The 8812-nt window shown below is 31.7% G+C and overlaps 1 long non-coding RNA gene across 5 annotated transcripts; it reads right to left on the bottom strand.

Moving 5' to 3' along the window:
• Positions 1–1238: 1238 nt before the first annotated feature.
• LOC145156467 (uncharacterized) lies at positions 1239–3812 on the bottom strand. Of its 5 annotated transcripts, none has more exons than XR_013736726.1 (5): positions 3462–3812; positions 2583–2924; positions 2340–2398; positions 2100–2242; positions 1239–1373 (listed from the first exon to the last, which is right to left on the bottom strand). It is a non-coding gene; the product is annotated as an uncharacterized LOC145156467 (long non-coding RNA). The 5 variants fall into 5 exon arrangements; XR_013736723.1 differs by having other exon boundaries at positions 2340–2924; positions 3462–3585; positions 3658–3812; XR_013736722.1 differs by having other exon boundaries at positions 2340–2924.
• Between the last annotated feature and the right edge of the window lie 5000 nt (positions 3813–8812).

Below are 8812 nucleotides of genomic sequence, written 5' to 3'. Positions count from 1 at the left end.
TATATATATATATATATATATATATATATATAGGTTCGGTTGAGATTAAAAATAAAATAGAGATCTTGAGATTCAACCTCAGCCACATATTTTACATCTGCCGCTCTAACCCTCCAGCGTACCGGCATGGTAGGCTTGTTATAATCATAAATGATTATATAGTGTCACCCGCTCTTTTTTCCTCTGCCACCACAACCGCCACTGCCGCCACCACTACCACCACCTCTGACACCAGCCGACCCCACTACTGCCACCTCCGTTACTTACACCGCCACCACCTCCGTCACCACCACCTCTTCTGCCACCAACTGTCATAATCATATATGATTACTCAGTCTGTGAATAGACATATATGTATAATCATTTATGATTAGGTATATATATATATATATATATATATATATATATATATATATAAACATGTATAATCATATATGATTTTACATCTCTGTCATATAATCATTTATGATTAGGCATACTCCGCTGTTGCTAGTATGTTGGAGCGTTAGAGCGGCAAATAAGAAATATGTGGCTGATGTTGAATCTGAAGATCTCTACTTTTTTTTAATCTCAAGTGAACCGTCCCCTATATATATATATATATATATATATATATATATATATATATATATATATATATATATATATATATATATATATATATATATATATATATATATATATATATATATATATATATATGTGAAATCCGTTGAAAACTCAAAGTTTTCCGAGAACCCGAGAAGTAAAGGTGGAGCGTTAGATCGAAATTAACTTCTTAAGGGCATTATCGTCATCTTACCCATCTCATTTAATGTGTATTTGTGTAAGACAAAGTATTAATAAAATTGTCTAAAAATTAACATAATAAATCATATTTTCAGATTTTTTTTAAATAGTTTTTGATTATTTTACAAAATACATATTTTTTAATTTTTTTAGTAAACACGAATTTAAAAAAAAATGATTCTTTTTAAAAACTGCAATTTTTTTAAAAACAGTGAATTTTAAAAATAGTAAAAAAATGGAATATTAAAAAAAAAAAACTCTAATTTTTTAACCAAACAATCAAAGTTTTAGTGGCATATATGCATATTTTTTTTCAACTTTATATATGCATATTTCTTATACTATAATATTCGTAAGTAAATCATAAAAAAAACTAAAAAGATAAAAATAAAAAACTTATTTTTATTTACTAATCTATAAACACAATCGTTCAAGTACTTTATTCGATATAAAATAAAATATAAAAAAAACAAAAAATACAACAAAACTTCAAAACGCTTTCATGTCTTCGTGTCAAGATTTCAATATTTTCTTTAATTTATCACTTTTCATCTCTTCAATATTTTCCACAAATTATTCCAAATCTACAAAAAATATAAAAAAAAATGATTAATGCAGGAACACTCATAAAAATGCATATGTATATATCATGTAAGATTCACATGTGATTATATCATATAAGACTCACAAATGATTATATAATGTGATATTAATATGTGATTGTATATTTTAAGATTCAGATGTGAAATTCACAATAAAATTTTTAAAAAAATAATTAACGAAGAAGCCTCACACAAAATGCATATGTACATATAAATGTAATTCTTATGTGATTCACTTGTGATTTACATGTGAATAACATGTAATTCAAATAATTAACAAAAAACACTCACATAAAATACATTTGTGCATATATACGTAATTTATATGTGACTCACCTGTGATTTACATGTGAATAACATGTAATTCATATGTGATTGACATGTGAATATATGTGATTCATATGTGATTCACTTGTGATTTGCATGTGAATTACATGTGATTCATATATTATTTACATGTGAATCACATGTAATTCATATGTGATTCACTTGTGATTTACATGTGAATATGTCATATTATATTCATATATTGATATATCATGGTATATTTACATATCAATCCTAATTCAATATTAACATGTGAATATACCACATAACATTCACATATAAATATCTAACCAACTTGAATTCTAACGAATTGAGTAGTGAGATAAATATTTTTTTGTATGTGTGTAAACGGTTACATTTCAGGGTGAAGAATAAATTTACCTTCCAGGCATAGGCTCCGACTTTGTAAAGGCATAGGGAAACCGACAGAATCAATGAGTGAATCATCGGTGGAGTAAGTGCACATAGAACTTCAATCAGAAGTCGAAGCCTATTCCTAAGATATTATATCCATGCTACACAACCTACAGCAAATCAAAATAAAAATTATAATAAGATAAATAAGCTAAATATGTGAAAAAATGATAATAAAAAAGCTTATTTTTTTAAGATATTGCAAACCTACTGGCTTCAATCAATGGGAGAGAATCATTATTGGGTTTTTCAATCACATGCATCACCTGAAAGAAACGTCAAAAAGTAACACATCTACTTTAGCAAGGGTAAAAAAGTAAATTTGCATGAATAAAAGTGAAAACTAAAATCTTAATTTTCAAAGTAACTCTTGGCTTTCGGCAAGTTGCTTTTTCAAACTTTCAGGTAAGATTACAGTAAGCAACTTTGGTCTTTCAGCTCTTAATGCACCTCTAATTACAGCTGCCTTTGTTCCAGAAGCTCCTGATATGAAGATGTGATTTTCTCTTTGACATCCCTTAAATATGTCGTTCACAACTATGTCTTCGACACGACAAATCTACCAATTTTATACAATAAATACACTTAAAAGATAAAGTTTTGATAAAATACTAACTAGTTTTCACCTCCTTTTGATCTATCCCCAACCATTATGAATCTTTCATCTAGCCATATGTTGTGCAGTAGCACTAACTTCATCATGATGTTGTGCAATCCATAAAGCATCAACCAATTAATATGTAGTGCCCCTGTTTTTCTCCTTCCCTTCATCACTTATAATTGCCTAACTGCCTAAATATTTATCAAAAAACTAAAATAAACCAAAATGTCGATCTTAAAAACCTTACTTAAGCAATTAAATTCCATTCCATTCAAATTCACAGAAGCAAACAACATCTAAAATATCATGGCATACACTTGCAATCAAATCATTTGTATTATACTTATATGATCATATTGAAACTACTTAACTTAAACTACTGTTGTAAGCATAAATATAATCTAGAATGTTGATTAAGTTGAGAAAAAACTTATATACATTCTCAAAGAATAGAATAAAATCAAACACAATGAAGTCATGATTATTAGAAAATGGTTTATGAGAAACTCATTCAAATTTCAAAAGTTTATAGTTGTCACGTACAAAAGAGTAACAAATAAAACTAATTGTTTGGAGTATTACAAAACAGACTGGAGATCATCGAGAACGAAATTCATTGAATGTTAATTTCCTTAGTTTTTGCATCCCAAATGATGGATCTATAAATGAGCTTTTGGAGAATCTGAATGAAAGAGAATGAGTGAAAGCTAAATTCAATCTAAACTTACTCCGTTTAAGTGAATCCGAACCTGAGTTGCGTTGGGGCATGTCCCGATCGATTTAGGGTTACAGAAGAACACTGTTGTCACCACTCTTCCTGTTCCACAAATCCTCTCGATGCCTCCACAAACACTAAAATCACAAAAAAAAAACAATTATATGTAAATGAAATCAAAATTTAACTATAAGGATATGGAATTTCACAGTGAGTTGCAGCATTCGACATTCAAAACGGAAATCATGGAGGTGTGTTGAAGAGAACGACGACGATCAGGAAGGCAGAAGGCGACAATCTGGAAGGCTGAGGGCAGCGATCGGGAAGGCTAAGGATGGTGATCTAGAAAGCGAAGCAATGAAGACATGAGTGTGTGTGTTAGAGAGAGAGAGAGAGAGAGAAAGAAATAGAGAGACAATAAGAATAACGACATAGAAAGCTTTCAAAATTTAATTAATAAAAATAATTATTAAGAAAGTTTTAATTATAGTGTCCAATATGCCCCTATGATATTTTAAAAAAGTCTAAGATACAATTAAAATTGTTGGTGATTACAAAATTGTTATCTTTCATCTAGACCATTAAAAATTTAGATCTAATGCTCTACTTTTAGTTCTCGGGTTTTCGGGAAACTTTAAGTTCTGAAATGATCATTCATCTCTCTCTCTCTCTCTCTCTCTCTCTCTATATATATATATATATATATATATATATATATATATATATATATATATATATATATTAGCCGTTTGGCAAAGCGACAGGTACAAATAATTTTTTCAGAAATTAGTTTCTAAAGACGATTAGTTCTTTTGCACAAGTAGTTTACTACATCAAAACATTTATTAATAAGAGTCATGATAGCAAATACGAAATCAGTAAGAAAAAAGAGTTAGGTTTGTTTACAAATGTGTACGAACACATGATTGATTGTAAATTAGTAACCGTGCATCACTTCTTTATACGCCACATTTGATGTATAGATTTTATTGCCTTTAAATTTTTCGTTAGGCTTCAGTTCACTAATACTTTCGTATAGACACATGATATCCCTTTGGACAATGCCAGATAAAGTTGGTCATGCAAGAAAATCGATTCTGGAAGATAAACCTACATTTAGAATTGCTTGTTATTGAGTTTTATTGATTGTCATTACAAAATATATTCGAATTAGAAATTGTTTTCTCTTTAGCTTAAATGAGAACATGCCATCTTCATAAGGACATAGAGGAATGACGATGAGGTTGCTAAAGGATTGAAGAGAACGTTCGACATTTTAAGCAATGACGAAGTCGGAAGTTGGTGTCCGAAATCATGAAAATATATACAAAGAGAACGTGAAGCTGCCCACCAACATTTTAATTATTTAGTTTTTGTATTTTTAAGTTTTTATGTTTATAATTTCTTACTATTTATTTTTATTTCACCTAATAAAATTCTAAGTTTTTATTAAATTAAGTTGTTAAAATAATTTTATAAAATAAATGTGACATGTCATAGTGCCCGATCTTTGCCTATGACAATAATTAATAAAAATATTGTAAAAATAAAAGGACGTTTAGGTGGTGCTAGGTGGTGCTGATGTGGGAGATAGAATAAATGACAACCATGACACCAATCATTCCAAGCTAAGCAATTGGTATGTTCTCTCGTTAAGTATCATATGATAAATAATAAAGAAAATAAAATCTTACTCGACTTGGTCAAATGGAATAAATGAAATAACTTGTAAACTTCTCTTTATCCATTTATACTTCAAATTTAACCTGAAGAATAGCGATTATAAAAAATATTGTATATTTTTAATTTAATATTTTAATATAATTAAAATATAATAAATAATAGGCATCATGACCATCATCTTTTATTCTTGATATTACATTACTTTTTTAATACAATAAAAACTAAAATGTTTATTATATATGTAAAGTATAATTTAAATCTTCTAATATAATGCCCCTTGCATGTAGCAAAGTTCTAAGATTTCTTAATCTTCTAAATCGTGTATGTCTTTCTTTGAAATTCTTGCTTATCACGATTTCCGATTGGATATATTTCTTTTCATGCCACATTTGTTGATCCAATCAATTTTATTTCATTTATTTAGCCCAAACCGAATTTAAATCATTTTTATCCGATTTTATGCATTCAAGAGCCCAAAACATAATCTGTTACTATTTACTTTTCAATTGATCCATGTTCAAAGCCCTATTACTCTTGATTTAGCCCAATTTTGATTCATTTTGTTAATATATTACTATTCATTGATCCATTCTAATTTTCGAGTCATATGAATTTGTATTTGTTGACCCGGATCCTAGCTTGTTCACATCGTTTGCTCAATTCTCGTTCTTCTCAATTTGTACCTCCTTGAATCGAGAAAAGAGATGTGTTCTTGCATTGTTATCGCATTACTTCATCTTTGTATGTCAATCTTCTCTTGCTTAATCAGAAATCGTTAGTTCACGATTCAATATGCGTTCATCATTATCGTAGCTTTGATTTTCTTGAATATTACCGATTTCAATCAATGTTCTTTATTGTTAAATTCAAATTGATTGAGCTATGTTTTAAATCGGATTACATTCGATTATACTCTCAATTTCACTGATTGATTTCGATTCCGCTTTCTCACCATTCATGGAGATATTAAGGTTTACTGACTATTTGAATGATCGAAGATTGTGTTGTATATTCTTGCTAATGAACGTTTAAGAACAGATGAATAACACTATGATAATTGTTGGATCAGTATATTTGATCTGAAAATCGATTTCAAGGAGATTGATTTGGTGTTTATTGAAAATTTGAAATTGATTTGCATGTCAAGGCTATCGAAGCTCTATGTGTGGTGTTTCATTGAAGAATTGATGGAGATCATATGGGTATCGAAGTTTTTACAAGAAAATTTTATGGTGGCATCGATGTTCAGATGCATTTGTGACTATAGTTTCGATGTGTTTGGAACGGTATCAATACTCACTAATTGATGGCCAATGCCTTTGATTCAAGGATAATCAGATTTGGTAGTCAAATGAAGCAAAATGAAAAGTCAAAGATAAAAGTCGGAGCTTGTGAATTTCTGGGTTGAAGATAATTGATGGTTAGATGTTGAGGTTTCGATGGTGATTCATGGTCAAAAGTATCTGAGATGATGATTATCAGATATTCGATATACCAAGCTATCTTACAAGTGTATTAAGTGGTACATTGAATGGTTCTGACCAAAAATTATGTGTGGTTGTCAAAGTCAATAAGAAATGGTCAAATTGGTGTTCTAGTTTTCGATTTTAAGTGCTAAGGTTGTGATGAATTCGGTATTATAGCTATCAAAGTATTGAAACAGATGGTGGTTTAGTGGCTTTTCGACAATGGTTCCATGGTGCATCGACATTGCCGAAAAATAAACTTTGATGGTGGTTGTTCAATAATGGTTCAATGGCATTCGATGATGGCTCGATAGTAATGGATGTTTGATGGTGATTAAAGGTAGAGAGTTTGAGGTCGAAGGAGTTGAGTGTCGAAGTTTGAGCATTTGGATATCAAAGTTTGGGCATCTGAGTGTCGAAGGATTGATTTTTCCTTAAAGGGTCGAAGTTTGGTGATTTTAGTGTCACCGTGTTATTTTATGTAATTGGAACTAACATGTGAGCTAAGGGGTTCATAATTTTTACTCTAATATATGTACAGGTTTGTGCAGAGTGCGCGCATGTATAAGATCGAATTAGAAGTCGGTTCGACGATAAGTCGGGGGTTCGGGGTTTCCAAAGGGGCAGCGCCCCTTTGTCGGGGTCTAGGAGCAGCGCCCCTAGCGGGGTCCAAGGGGCAGCTCCCCTGGCTGGTGATTATGGTAAAACTAACGAAACTCGTTAGTTTTGGAAACCTTAAATCGTCATTTAATTTTGGATTTCCTGACTTGTTTCTAAAGCAATCCATGATGGCCAACCCTAATGAAACCCTAATCTCGTTTATTATATAAACGACTCTTCTCTTAGAGAAGAGACACATGAAAATTATTAGCTCTCTTCTTCTTCAAAAGATCACCGAATCTTCTAGCAATTTGGCTTATGACTTCTGTTCCTAGAATCGTAAGTTTCCTCTTGGATTATCATAGGCTGAATTTCTTGCAACCCAAGCATAGGGTAAAAATATCAGTTCGGAAAGTGTTCACACGATCCAAGTGGTATCTAGATCTCCAACATAAACCCTATTTCTTCCAACAATCGAACTGATATTTCCTGTTTCTGGAGATAGGAGACTCAATCCACGAGATGATCACGAAGTTTGCAAAGCTGGAGAAGGTCGAAGACGTCGACTTCAGGCGTTGGAAGAAGAAGATGCACTTCATGCTGACTACTTTGAAGGCAGCATACGTGCTGACCACTCCAAGAGCACCGGAGGTTGAGGAAGGTGCAGTTGAGAAAATTAAAGAGATAAGGAGGAGACAGAAGTGGGACAAGGATGATTACATCTGCAAAGGTCACATTCTGAAAGATATGTCTGATGCTTTATTTGATATCCATAGTGACGCTGTGTGTGCCAAGGAGTTGTGGGACACCCTTGAATTGAAATACATCACTGAGGACGCTTCTAGCAAGAAGTTTCTAGTTAGTGATTTTGTGAGAGAAAGATCGATGCGCGGGGACAAGGTTTGAAAACTCAAACCTTGAGTGAATGCTTAAGATCAATGTCTGCTTACTAATAATTGTTCAAGTCAAGCGTGGAAAGACCAGTCAAGTCTTAGATAATATATTCAACAAATGATCAAGTCATTAAATGAAGAATGAGAGTAAATGATCAAGGTAAAGTTAATAAATGAAGAACAAGAAGAATGTTTGAATGAACTTAGTGAAAATGCCAAAAGTGTGTGAAAAGATCCGTTGTTGACTTGTATTGAATGCTCCTTTAAATAGGAGTAAAGGTTACAACAAATTAACTAGAATGTATACATAGGATCAGACAAAAGAAATATTTCTGACATTCTGATTGTCCAAATAAGATAAAAGACTAAGTTCTATGAAACGTTACATCAATACAAGTACGAATATAATAAATACTTTAAGACAAAATAAGGTTCTTCCGGATCAGTATTCATTCCGGACATGAGAGTCACTTCGGAATGCCTTCAGTCTTCTCTTCACCTTCTTTCTTGGTCCGGACAAGTTCCGGACTACTTCTCCATTATTGACTTCGGAACACTTACTCCGAAATGCAAGTACTTGGGAATTAGGACTTATGATTGCTAGAGGTTCACTTTCAGGTTCCAACAATCTCCCCTAAGTGAACTTAGCAATCCAGCAAGCTTAGTTCATTTCTTTCTTGATGAAGGTGTATGCTCTGAATAACCACTCTCGGGCTTCAATG

This window comes from Lactuca virosa, chromosome 2 (genome assembly GCF_052849685.1).
Source record: "Lactuca virosa cultivar CGN04683 chromosome 2, Lactuca_virosa_CGN04683_v6, whole genome shotgun sequence".
NCBI classification, from domain to species: domain Eukaryota; kingdom Viridiplantae; phylum Streptophyta; class Magnoliopsida; order Asterales; family Asteraceae; genus Lactuca; species Lactuca virosa.
This window is presented reverse-complemented; position numbering and strand designations above follow the sequence as displayed.